Here is a 14,625-nt window from a genome sequence, read left to right on the forward strand (position 1 = left end):
TTTCCCCTACTCGGAGACACAGGAACAAGCCCTAATCAAAGAGGTCAAAGTGGCCTCTGGATGGAAATAGATTCTGATAGAAGAAAAGATATGCCTAATCAATAATCTACGATAGACTGACGTCAAACACCCTTATGGGAGTCAGAGATAAGAGTTTGTCACGGACAAGACAGGATAAACAGAAGTTGTGGGATAAAGTCTTAAGGAAATGAGTGACGTAAGCGAAGCAGGGAACAGACAATGGAATAAGGAAAACATATGGGAAAAAACAGTATAAATTGCAAGGGTTTTTTGGGATATACTGTGCATTTTGTAATTACCTTACCTGGTAATTAGACAAAGCACCCGCCTATAGGTGTATAAATAAAATAATGCTGTATTCAGAAATTAGTCTCGGACTGAAATTATTAAAGTGAGTGAGCTTTTGTTTCTCACATTAGATTAGATTAGATTAGATTACTTACAGTGTGGAAACAGGCCCTTCGGCCCAACAAGTCCACCCCGACCCGCCGAAGCGAAACCCACCCATACCCCTACATTTACCCCTTACCTAACACTACGGGCAATTTAGTATGGCCAATTCTCCTGACCCTGCACATCTTTGGATGGTGGGAGGAAACCGGAGCACCCGGAGGAAACCCATGCAGACACGGGGAGAACGTGCAAACTCCACACAGTCAGTCACCTGAGGCGGGAATTGAACCCGGGTCTCTGGCGCTGTGAGGCAACAGTGCTAACCACTGTGCCACCGTGCCGCCCACGGGGAGGGTCAAATTGACCTTGACAAGGATGACCTTCTCAAGGCTGGATGCTGTGAGTTGCTTTCCAACACCGTGGATGCAGAATACAAAGAGAAGGAGTGTCCATATTCGAAAGTATAATTACATTCTGCTTCCGTCATCACATTTTGATGTACTTGCTCTTGGCAGGCTCTAAGTTATTTTCAGCTTCCTTCTTCATTCTCTCAGCACCTGACAGCTCTTGCCTTGCTACCTGCACTAATTCCTGGAATTGCTGTGTTTGCAGGATCATATTTTTGCAGAGGTTAGAAGTGCAGAGCATGTAGTCCCTTTAAAGTTGTGCCTGTGCTAGACAGGGTGCTAAAAACTTTGTCTTCATTGCTCAAACCATTGAGTAGAGGAGTTGGGTTATCATGTTGAGGTTGTACAGGACATTGGGGAGGTCACTTTTGGAGTACTGAGTACAGTTCTGGTGTCCTGCTGTAGGAAGGATGTTATTAAATTGAAAAGGGTGCAGATAAGATTTACAAGGATATTATCGGGACAGGAGGGCTTGAGTTATAAGGAGAGGGTGGATGCTGGGACTTCTTTTCATGGGAGTGTAGGGGGTGAGGGGTGACCTTATAGAGGTTTATAAAATCATGAGAGGCATGGATAAGGTGAATAGCAGAGAGTAGGGGAGTTCTAAACTCGAGGACATATTTTTAAGGTGAGAGGAGAAAGATTTAAAAGGGACCTGAGAGGCAACGTTTTCACAGAGGGTCATTCATTTATAGAGTAAACTGCCAGAGGAAATGGTAAATGCACATTTAACATTTAAAAGACATTTGGACAGGCACATGAATAGGCAAGGCATAGAGGGATATGGGTCAAATGCAGGCAAATGGGACTCGTTTAGTTTGGGAAATCTATTTAGCATGGATGGGTTGGACCGAAGAATTTGTTTCTGTGCTGTGTGACTATGACTTTGACTCTAAATTTCAGAAAGCAAATCTTTGACTGATACCACTTGTGCCTTCTTTGGTTCTCAATGTTTCAGACTGTGTCGAGGAGAATTGTCCCAGGGATGAGGAACTTCAGAGATGAGATCAGCCATGATCGTGTGAAATGGCAGATCAAGCTCAAGGGGCTGAATGGCCTACACCTGCTCCTCATTCCAATGTTCCTTTATGGATATCTTGGAGAAACAGGAATGGTCTTCCTTGTAGAAGAGATAGTTGGGTGAAGATTTGTTGGAGGCAATCAAAATCATGAGGGATCTGGGCAGAATGGATGAGGTGAAAAGGTATCCCCCACTGTTGATCAAAGGCCTAGATTTAAGGTAATTGGCAAAAGAAACAGTGGAGACACAAGAAAAAGAAACTCTATCATACAACGAGTGATTGGGATCTGAAGGCACTGCCAGAAAGTACGGAGGAGGCAGATTCAATCAAGGTGTTCAACAGCAAATTAGAATGTTATCTGAAAAGGAAGAATGAGCAGGGTTACAGTGAGGAGATAGTGAAATGGCACTGGGCGCATTGTTTTTTCACAGAGTCAGACCAATCAAGAGAGGCTAAATGGCCTCTGTCAATTTTTTAGTGTTTCTATAATTCTGAGCATCAAAGAAATATCTTTCCATTATTTTGCTCGTATATTTTCTTTCTCTTTTCCAGTTTCTTGAACTCCATTTCGACAAAATTCTTTTCCATCAGTTTTTCCACCCCCTTCCAGTAGGCTTTCAGTCTAAGTCGATAAAGTGTGGAGCTGGAGAAAGCACAGCAGGTCAAGCAGCATCAGAGGAGCAGGAGGGTCGATGTTTCGGGCAGGACCCTTCATTAGGACATCACCACATGTCAACGAATCTCACACATCCACATGGCCACGAATCTCACACATCCACATGGCCACGAATCTCGCACACGTGGAGGTGTCATGACAACAACTTTCAATCGAAGTTTGTGTTTTCAAATCTAGAAACTGAGCACATTATCTAGGTTGGCAGCCTAGTGCAGTACTGATGGATTGCTGCACTGTCTGAGGTGCCGCCTTTCATAAGAACATAAGAACTAGGAGCAGGAGAAGACCAGCTACCCCTCCGAGCCTGCTCCACCATTCAATAAGATCATGGCTGATCATCTCATGGCCTTAGCTTCACTTACCCGCTCTCTCATTTAACCCTGAATTTCTTTACTGTTCAAAAAATTATCTTATTAACATTAAAAACATTTACTGAGGAAGCCTCAATTCCTTCACTGGGCAGGGAATTCCACAGATTCAAAACCCTCTGGGTGAACAAGTTCCTTCTCAACTCAGTACTAAATCTGCTCCCCCTAATTTTGAGGCTATGCCCTCTTGCCCTAGTTTCACCCGCCAGTGGAAACACCCTCTCGACTTCAATCGTATCTATTCCCTTCATCATTTTATTTGTTTCTAAATGATCCCCCCTTCACCATTCTTCAAAATTCCAATGAACATAATCCCAGTCTTCTCAGCCTTTCCTCATAAGCCAACCCTCTCAACTCCAGAATCAATCTAGTGAACCTCCTCTGCACCCCCTCCAGTGCCAGTACATCCTTTCTCAAGTAAGGAGAACAAAACTGTACACAGTATTCCAGTGTGGCCTCACCAGCACCCTATACAGCTGCAACATAACCTCTCTGCTTTTAAACTCAATCCCTTTAGCAACGAAGGACAAAATTCGATTTGCCTTCTTAATTATCTTTTGCACTACAGACAAGCCTTCTGTGATTCATGCACAAGGTCACCCAGGTCCCTCTGCACAGCAGCGTGCTGCAATTTCCTACTATTCAAGTAATAGTCCTTTTTACTGTTATTCTTATTGAAATGGATGACTTCACATTTACTGACACTGTACTCTATCTGCCAGACCTTTGCCCACTCACTTAAACTATCCCTTTGCAAAGTTTCACAGTCCTCTGCCCATTTGGGTCTACCACTCAGCTTAGTGTCATCTACAAACTTTGACACACTACACGTGGTCCCCAACTTAAAATCATCTATGTAAATTGTGAATAATTGCAATCTCAACACTGATCCCTGAGGCACACTACTAGTCACTGATTGCCAAACAGAATAGCACTCATTTATTCCCAATTTGCTTCCTGTTGGTTAACCAATCCTCTATCCATGCTAATACATTTTCCTTAATGCTTTGCATTTTTATCTTTTGAAGCAGCCCTTTGTGCAGCACCTAATTGAATACTTTTAGAAATTCAGATACACCACATCTACTGGGATCCCATTGTCCACCGTGTTTGTAATGTCTTCATGGAATTCCAAAAGATATGGGTGACATGGCAACTCAGTGGTTAGCACTGCTGCCTCACAGCACCTGGAGGGATCCAGATTCGATCCCAGCCTCGGACATCTGTCTGTGTGGAGTTTGCACATTCTCGCCAGGTCTGTGCGGGTTTCCTCCAAATGTTCCGGTTTCCTCCCACAATCTAAAGATTTGCAGGTTAGGTGTTTTGGCCATGTTAAATTGCCCATTGTGCAAGTTATTATTCAGGGTTAAATATAGGATAGGGGAAGTGGGTTATTCTTCGGAGGGTTGGTGTGGATTGGTTGGTCTGAAGGGCTTGTGTCCACGCTGTAGGAATTCTAATTCTAATTAGTCAAGCATGACCTGCCCTTCATGAATCCATGCAGCGTCTACCCAACGGCATAATTTCTATCTAGTTGCTTGCTATTTCCTTCCTTGATAACAGACTCAAGCATTTTCCCTATTACAGAAGTTAAGCGAGATTGCAGAACACTGTGGTAAAGAGGGATTTGGGTGTCTCATGAAGTTAGCATGTAGGTACAGCAAGTGATTGGGAAAGCAAGTAAAATGTTGGTTGTTATTGCAAGGGGAATGGAATATAAAAGTAGAGAGGTTTTGCTATAGTTATACATGGTGTTGGTGAGACCATATCTGGAGTTCTACACACAATTTTGCCTCATTTAAGGATGTAAATACTTTAAAAGCAGCTCAGAGAGGGTCCCCAACTGCTCCCTGCAGACTATGCCACACTCTCCGTGCTCAGTGAGTTTTACACTCACTCCATACTGCTACTGTTCCTCTTTCCAACTGCTCCCCCAGACAGGATAATAAAACCATGGCCTGTTCTCTCAGGTAAATGGAAAAGATAACATGAGCTCTGGCCCTGTGACCCCAGCCAATAGTTAGTCCTCATTCAGCTTCAAAACAGATTCACACATGGTTGATTGTTAGACCTTGCTGTGATCAAATTGGTTGTTGAATTTTCTATGTTACAACTGGGGGTCAGGTCGCTGGATGTCTGTTTTGTGATGTCGAGTTATGCCATCAATGTGGGTTCACTTCCTGCACCATCTGAGGTTACCATGAAGGACTCTCCTTCTCAACGTCTCCCCTCACCTGAGGAATGATGACTCTCAGGTTAAACTCACCACCAGTCATCTATCTTTCTTGAGAGAGCACCCCTATCATCTGGGAAGATTATGGCGACTTGTACATTGTAACTGCAGCCATACTTCTGAAACAGTTAGCTGGCTGCAGAGTGCTTTGGGGATGTCCTGAGGTGCTACACAAATGTAATTCTTCCTTTATAAAGAAAAGCAAAGATGCAGTATCTCTAATGTCACCCACATCCTGTGGACAGATTTAAAATGTCGTTGCCAATGTTAACCAGGGGAACCCTCTCCCTCGTCAAATTAATTCAAATTAAGATGCAGGAATTGTTTTACTTTCCCTGAAACCCAGCCTGTTTTCAATTTTAAACTTGAACACCAGACACACTCGTTTAATCATAATTAATGCAAGGTGCTCTTGGACAGATGTAAAACATTTTAACCAGAACCACGAAATCAATTAAGCTCTAATATAATTTTATGAAGCTTATGCTGTCTGTCATTATTTTGACTAATTAACAGCTAGGGCAAAGTAATATATTCATTTTCTCTTATTCCCGATTCGTTGAAAGTCGAAGGAAAGTTTAATCTAGAGACTCAAAATGTAGACTTGAATCGAAATGAAGACTCTGCTGACAAAGCAGCACTTCCTACTCACTGCCCAGGGCAGTCAGCAAGGGTGGCATGGTTAGCACTGCTGTCTCACAGCATCAGGAATCTGGGTTCAATTCCAGCCTCGGGCCACTGTCTATGTGGAGTTTGCACGTTCTCCCCATGTCTGTGTGGGTTTCCTCCCACAGTCCAAAGATTGGTGGATTGGCCTTGCGAAATTGCCCCTAGTGTCCAGGGATGTGTAAGCTATGTAGATTGGCCATGGGAAATGAAGTGCCATTGGGATGGGATGCTCCTCAGAGGGATGGTGTGGACATGATGGGCCAAATGGCCTGCTTACACACTGTAGGGATTTGGTGTGGGACTTGTAATCAACAAAATTGCAGCTGTACATGTGAGATTTTTAGCATTATTGTAGTCATTTAGTCACCTCTCAAGAAGATATATGTCATCAAACTACATTCCCTTCATACAACCACCTCAGGAAACTAGAAGAGTTTCTAACTGTGTTCCATCATCTAATTATATCCTTGGAGGTGGTGACTGAGAAGAGGCACATGAGTTTTCTTTTTGATTGTCTATTTCATGTTACGTCTGCTATTTGGCCTGAAAGTACTCAATAAGACCATATGAAATAGGAACAGAAGAAGACCATTCAGCCCCTCAAGCCCGCTTCACCGCTCAATACTGTCATGGCCGATCAGACATCCCTCATGTCTGCCCTCTCCCGATAACCCTTGATTCCACGATTGATCAAGAACTGATCAACCTCATCCTTAAATATACACAATGATTCCAATGGTAAGTTTGCAATTGCAAGCTTCAAAGATTCAAACCAAGTTAATTTTAAATGGAAGGCCTTTGTAGCTGTAAATAATTGAGGAAAAACCACTAAATACCTACTTTTCAAAGACACTTTGCACTTAAGATTGTGAAGCAAACCTCAAAAATTGGACGGGTAATGGATAGTGAAGAAAGTTATCTCAGAGTATAACAGGACCTTGATCAGATGGGCCAATGGGCTGAGGAGTGGCAGATAGAGTTTAATTTTGATAAATGTGAGGTGTTGCATTTTGGTAAGGCAAACCAGGGCCAGGACTTATACACTTAACGTAGGGCCCTGGGGTTGTTCCTATGGTGTATAACTCTATGACTCTATGATTCTGCCCTCATATTCTCTATGGCAAGGAATTCTAAAAACTCAGAGAGAAAAAAATTTCCTCCTCATCTCAGTCTTAAATTGTTGTCCCTTTATTCTGTGACAATGCCCTCTGGTCCTGGACTCTTCCATGAGTGGAAACATTTTCTCAGCATTGACCCTGTTAAGTCCTTTGAAAATCCTATATGTTTCAATGAGAACACCTCTCATTCTTCGATACTAGTGAGTAGTGTCCAACCTGTTCAATCTTTGCTCATAAGGCAATCCGTCGACATCGGGGATAGTCCTGTGTCATAGACCTCCAGGTCAAAACCTGATTTTTGGGTACGTACAATGCTACTACACTGAGTCAGCATTGATCTCTTGGCTTGTACAATGACAGATGTATCAGGCGTGAGGTTACAGATTGTGTTTAAGTACAATTCTACAACTTCTGATAGCACACAGCACTTCATGAACATCTGATCTTAAGTTGCTAGATCTGTTTGGAGTCTGTAAGGATGATCAGCCATGATCATATTGAATGGTGGTGCAGGCTTGAAGGGCAGAATGGCCTACTCCTTCACCTATTGTCTATTGTCCCGTTTTAGGACTGTGATTGATAGTGCCACACAACACGGTGGAAGGTAATGAAAGCAAAATACTGCAGATGCTGGAACAAACACAAAGAACATTGGAGAAACTCAGCAGGTCTCGCAGCATCTGTGGAAAGAAAGAAACACCGTTAACATTTCGAGTCCAAAATGACTCTTTCTTCAGAAGTGAAATGGGTTGGAAAATAGTGGTTTTGATACTTTCGACAGAGGTGAAGGTATCCTTTTCTGATGTTCATCTCCAGCTGGAGGAGAGACATTGAGAGATGGATTTACCATCCGGCAGACTTACACCTTTAAGAGGTTTGTCTCCCATTTATGAAGAGCAGCCCCATATTGAGGTGACTCTTCTTCAGACCTGTCAGCAATGGAAGGTATCCTCAGTTTGAAGGTGGGACTTCATGTCTGTCAGAACTGTGCGTGGTCTCTGTCACTATCGATACTGTCATGAGCAGACACAACTGCAATTGGTAGATCCCTTTTGTTGATTCCCTCGTCTTCTGCCACAGGCCCAATGTAGTAGCTACATCCTTTAGTACTTGGCCACTTTGGCCAGTAATTTAGAGAGATCTCCTCAACTTGTACATAAAGAAACCTCAACTCCCTGTGAATTCGTAGGTGTTACAAATGATGAAACATGAGTTTCCAAAGACTCAAAGCAGACTCTATCTTTGCAAAGAAGGCATCAAGAGAGATATCATCTCCCCACCATTGGTAGGCAAGGGGATGGTGTAGCAATATTATCACGAGACTGTTAAGACAGAGAACCAGCTAAAGTGGGCAGCACGGTGGCTCAGTGGTTAGCACTGCTGCCTCACAGCGCCAGGGACCCGGGTTCAATTCTCAAGTCAGGCAACTGTCTGTGTGGAGTTTGCACATTCTCAATGTGTCTGCGTGGGTTTCCACCGGGTGTTCCGGTTTCCTCCCACAGTCCAAAAATGTGCAGGTTAGGTGAATTGGCCGTGCTAAATTGTCCATAGTGTTAGGTCTAGGGGAATGGGTCTGGGTGGGTTGCTCTTCGGAGGGTCAGTGTGGACTTGTTGGGTCGAAGGGCCTGTTTCCACACTGTGGAGCTCAGGTTCGAATCCCACCACAGTAGACGGTGGTATTGAATCAATAAAAATAAAAGCTGGAATTAAGAGTCTAATGATGACCATTATCGAGAAAACCCATCTGGTTCACTAATGCACTTCAGGAAAGGAAACTGCCATCCTTCCCTGATCTGGTCTACACCACCGGAACCACAGCAATATGGTTGACTCTTATCTGCCCCTCTGAGCAATTAGGGATGGGCAATAAATGCTGGTCTAACCAGTGATGCTGTCATACCCTAAATGAATTTGAAACTGTAATTAGAAACAATTTAATATGTGGCAGACTATGACTTTCAGAATCAACTTTGCTCAAAAATCAGAAGATACGGTCTCACTTGCCCTTGCCCTTGTTCTGAAGCTGCATCCTCCAAAGTCTCTCGCAGATGGAAGGATGCCAATTATGAATGTAAAAAAAATTCTCCTTGAGGTGTTCTCATTGTACATCTCCACAGAGGACTGTTGGCAGAACAAGTTCTTCTGTCTATGAAAACGTGACCTAGTTCTCCGTGAGGAATGACCTTCCTTTCTTGGCATTTTCACAGGTCAGAGTCAAGACTGGGTCAGCAAATTTAGTCAAGGCTGAGTCAGGCTGAATTTTTGATAGCCAAGGGACTCGAGGGCTGTGGACGGGGAGGTGGTGGGGGACGGAGCAGCTAAAGAAATGTAGATATGAGATGAAGGATCCAGACCTTTGAGAAATGGAAAATTAGCCACCTCTGTATAGATCGTGGAATGTGGGCATTACTGGCTGGACCAACATTTAGTGCCCACCCCTATTTACCCTTGAGAAGGTGGTAGATTAGATTAGATTACTTACAGTGTGGAAACAGGCCCTTCGGCCCAACAAGTCCACACTGACCTGCCGAAGTGCAACCCACCCATACCCCTACACCTAACACTACGGGCAATTTAGCATGGCCAATTCACCTGACCTGCACAGCTTTGGACTGTGGGAGGAAACCGGAGCAAACCCACGCAGACATGGGGAGTATGTGCAACCTCCACACAGTCACCTGAGGTGGGAACTGAACCCGGGTCTCTAGCGCTGTTAGGCAGCAGTGCTAACCACTCTGCACTGTGCCTTCTCAAGGTAGTGAGTTACCTTTTTGAACCACAACGTGGAGGTGCTGGTGTTGGACTGGGGTGAACAAAGCTACAGATCACACAACACCAGGTTATAGTCCAACAGGTTTATTTGAAAGTACAAGCTTTCAGAGCACTGCTCCTTCAGAGGTAACCTGACGAAGGAGCAGCGCTCCAAAATCTGGGACTTTCAAATAAACCTATTGGACTGTAACTTGGTGTTGTGTGATTGTTAATTTTTTGAACAATTGCGGTCCATTTAGTGTGGGGCTGATTATAATGCTTTTAGGAAGGGAGCTCCAGGACTTTAATCCAGCAACACTGAAGAAACAGTGATATATTTCCAGGTCAACAGTGAGTGGTTTGGAGGGGAATTTATAGATCGCAGTGTTTCCATGTACCAGCTGCCTTTGTCCTTCCAAATGGTGGAGATCATGGATTTGGAAGGAGCTGTCAAAGGAGTCTTGCTGAATCGCTGCATTGCATTTTGTGGATGGGGCACATTGCTGCCACTATTCAGCAACGATGAAAGGAAAGCATTTTTGAACTGTTGCATGGTTGGTGCTGCATTATCTTTGATAGCATTGAGTTTCTTGAGCATTGTTGAAGCTTCACTCATTCAGGTCAGTGGGAAACATTCTATCACAATCTTTGTCGATGGTAAACAGGCTTTGAGGAGTCAGGAAGTAGTTATCAATGCAGAATTACTGCTCTGTACTCACGGTGTTTATATGATTTGTCCAGTTCAGTTTCTGATCAATGGTAACCTCCAGAATGTTGATAGAGGGTAAATCGGTGATGGTAATGCTATCAAGTGTCAAGTGAGATGGTTGTTGGAGTTGGGTAGTCACAGTCTAAGGGTATGGGATAAGCCATTTCCGACTGAGATAAGGAGAAACTTCTTAATGCAGAGAGCGGCAAGCCTGTGGAATTCTCTGCCGCAGAAGGGAGCCAAGGCCAAAACATTAAATGTTTTCAAGAAGGAATTAGATATAGTTCTTGGAGTTAAAGGTCACAAAGACTATGGGGAGAAGGCAAGAACAGGGAACTGAGTTGGATGGTCAGCCATGATCATATTTCATAGCAGAGTAGTCTTGAAGGGCCAAATGGCAAAATCCTGCTCCTATTATCTATGTTTCTATGGGCATTGGCCAGCACACATGTGACACAAATGTTACTTTTTACTAACATTTAATTAGCCCAAGCATGGACGGAGGAACTACAGAACAGAAAAAGGTTACTTCACCCAATTGGCCCATGGTGTTTCTGCTCCACATCAGCCTCCACCCATCCAACCACATTGAACTCAATCAGCATTTCCTTCTATTGCACACCTTTCTCTGTTATGTGCCTCCCTATCTTCCCCTTAACAGCACATGCCATTTCCCTCAACCTTTCCATATTGGAGTGAATTCTCTGTACTTGCCAGGTAATGAATGGTCTCTTCATTCTTGACGAATACCCCTTCTTACATTGCAAATGACTACACTGGAAAATTATTTCATTGACTGTAAAGCACCTCGGGATCTCTTGGGGCTATGAAAGTTGCTATATAAATGAAATAGTTAATTTCCTTTTAATGTTGTCTTCTCCAAACCTGTGTTTAATCCTCTCTTCTACCTTGCAATTTCAAAAATGTAGCCCACTATAGCATATCCTTAATATCCCTTTTGCAAGAAAACATTTCTGCTAATTCCCTCTAATAGTATGTTGGTATCTCCTTGTTACTCTGTACTGACTGCTAGATATGATCTTTCACTGCTTGCATGTCAAACCCTTAATTTTCAACAATTCCCTTAGATCCACTGCCTCCTTTAATCTCCCTGTGTCATTGAGCACAGTTTGGCATTTTCAATCTTTCATCACATGTGTATCACCCTGTCTGGTAATAACACGGTGAGTTTATGTCATACCTTCCCATCTCTCTGATGTTCCATGATGAGGTGACCATAACCGAGCACACACTGTTCCAACTGTGACCCAGGCAATGCAGAACATCAAAGATCTGACAAGACAAGGTTACTATTGAACATCAAGGTTTGCTGATATTCATCAACCTCTTGTGTTTTGCTCAGTCACTTTAGCAAGTACTCAGAATTCTGGTTTATGACTTTATAGTTGATTGACACTCATTGTTAGAGAGATGGGAGTGGAGGATAGAGATTTATTGAGGGAGAGCTGGGATAACTGATGAATGTGAATTCAATCTGGTGTCCATCATATTGCAAGTCCTTAGCGAAAAAGCAATGAGAGTCAGTTATTTGCAATCTTTCTGGCTTTTTTCATACTAAATCTCCCAATTAATAGAGAGTTGACATAAGCTACCTGACAAAGGAGCAGCGCTCCTAAAGCTTGTACCTCCAAATAAACCTGTTGGACTATAACCTGGTGTTGTGTGATTATTAATTGACTCCATAACTGAAGCTTAACCTCCCGAATGTCGCATTCAATTCCTCTGACAATAAAATTCTTGCTTTGCATTCCTCAGGACACAATCAAGAATGCCAAATTTCGAAGGGTACTGATGGGTTGGCAAGTCAACTCAGCTTGGCTGAGGCTTTGCCAGGGAGAATATTGCCAGGGGAGCTTTGGCAGGTTTTCCAGCTGAAGTTAAAACTTCCTGAATCTTTGAGAAGTTGGAAGTGACTAATTGTAGGAGTCTACTCTCCATGGAGTGTTTGCTGTTTGTAAATAAGTTACTACAAGTCTGAGTCTTTGTTTCTGTCAATGTGAGAGAATCTTTTTACAGAACAAATTACTGTAGTGCAAGGAACAGCACTCTGAACACATGAAGGTTCCAGTTCAGTGGCTTTTTATTCAATTGTCACCAAACATTTTGAGTAAAGAGAATTATTGCAAAGGTACCGAAAAAGAACTCAAACATGGTGAGAGCTCAGATCCAAACAGTTCTGAGGCAGGCCATGTTTTAGAGTCACGGAGGCATACAGCACGGAAACAGATCCTTTGGTCCAACCAGTCTGTGCCAACCATAATCGAAAACCAAACTAGTCCCATCTGCCAGCCTTTGGCCTACATCCCTCCAAATATTTCTTATTCATTTGCTTATCCAAATGTCTTTAAAATGTTGTAATTGTACCTGCAGCCACCACTTCCTCTGGATATTCATTTCACACAATAACGAGAGGTCATGCTTTCAAGGTGAGAGGTGGAAGATTTAAGGGGGATGCACTCGGCAAGTTGTTCACACAGAGGGTGATGGGCATTTGGAACGCATTGCCGGCAGAGGTGGTAGAGGCAGGCACGGTAGATTCATTTAAAATGCATCTGGACAGATGCATGAGTAGGTGGGGAGCAGAGGGATACAAATGCTTAGGAATTTTCCAACAGGTTTAGACAGTACATTTGGATCAGCTCAGGCTTGAAGGGCCGAAGGGCCTGTTGCTGGGCTGTAAATTTTCTTTGTTCTTTGTTCTCTGTTCACACGCACCACTGTTTATGTAAAAGCAATTGCCCATCATTAAAGATTTAAAATCTTTCTCCTCACATCTTAAAAATATGCCCCCTCATCTTGAAATTTCCCCCACCCTAGAGAAAAGACACTAACCATTCACTTTATCTAAACCCCACATGATTTTATAAACGTCTGTAAGGTCACGCCTCAACCTCCTACATTCCAGTGAAAAAGCTCCCAGCCTCTCCTTATAACTCAAACCCTCCATTCCCAGCAACCTCCTGGTAAATCTTTTCTGAACCTTCGCCTGTTTAATAGGACGGCACGGTGGCACAGTGGTTAGCACTGCTGCCTCACAGCACCAGATACCTGGGTTCAATTCCCGCCTCAGGTGACTGACTGTGTGTGGTTTGCACATTCTCCCCGTGTCTGCGTGGGTTTCCTCTGGGTGCTCCGGTTTCTTCCCACAGTCCAAAAATGTGTAGGTTAGGTGAATTGGCCATGCTAAATTGCCCGTAGTGTTAGGCGATTGGGGTAAATGTAGGGGAATGGGTCTGGGTGGGTTGTGCTTCGGCGAGTTGGTATGGACTTGTTGGGCCAAAGGGTCTGTTTCCACACTGTAGGTAATCTGGACAGTATACTCCAGAAGAGGTCTCACCAATGTCCTGCATTGGACCTCAAGAAAGAGATGGATTCTTAGAACAGCTGGTGCTGGACCCTACCAGAGAGAAGGCAATTCTGGATCTGGTATTGTGCAATGAACCAGAATTGATCAGGGACCTCGAAGTGAAGGAGCCATTAGGAGGTAGTGACCATAATACAATAAGCTACAATCTGCAATTTGAAAGGGATAGGGTACAATCGGTAGTGACAGTATTTCAGTTTAATAAAGGGAACTATGGAGCTATGAGGGAGGAAGTTCAAAGTTCAATGGTGCAATACCTTAGCAGGGATGACAGTGGAGGAACAATGGCGGATATTTCTGGGTATAATGCAGAAGATGCAGGATCAGTTCATTCCAAAAAGGAAAAAAGATCCTATGAGGAGGCAGGGGTGGCCTTGACTGACGAGGGAAGTTCAGAAACATTTCAAGTCAAAAGAGAAAAAGTATAACATAGCAAAGATGAGTGGGAAAATGGAGGACTGGGAAGCTTTTAAAGAACAACAGAAGATTACTAAGAAGGAAATATGCAGAGAAAAAATGAGGTACGAAGGTAAACTGGCCAAAAATATAAAGGAGGATAGTAAAAGCTTTTTTAGGTATGTGAAAAGGAAAAAATGGTTAAGACTAAAATTGGGCCCTTGAAGACAGAAACAGGGAAATATATTACGGGGAACAATGAAATGGCAGATGAGTTGAATTGATTTGTGTTCACTGGGGAAGACACAAGCAATCTCCCTGAGGTAACAGTGGCTGAAGGACCTGAACTGAAGGGAATTTATATTTGTCAGGAATTGGTGTTGGAGAGACTGTTAGGTCTGAAGGCTGATAAGTCCCCAGGGCCTGATGGTCTACATCCCAGGGTACTGAAGGAGGTGGCTCGAGAAATCGCGGATG

Source organism: Chiloscyllium plagiosum, chromosome 40, assembly GCF_004010195.1.
Source record: "Chiloscyllium plagiosum isolate BGI_BamShark_2017 chromosome 40, ASM401019v2, whole genome shotgun sequence".
NCBI classification, from domain to species: Eukaryota; Metazoa; Chordata; class Chondrichthyes; order Orectolobiformes; family Hemiscylliidae; genus Chiloscyllium; species Chiloscyllium plagiosum.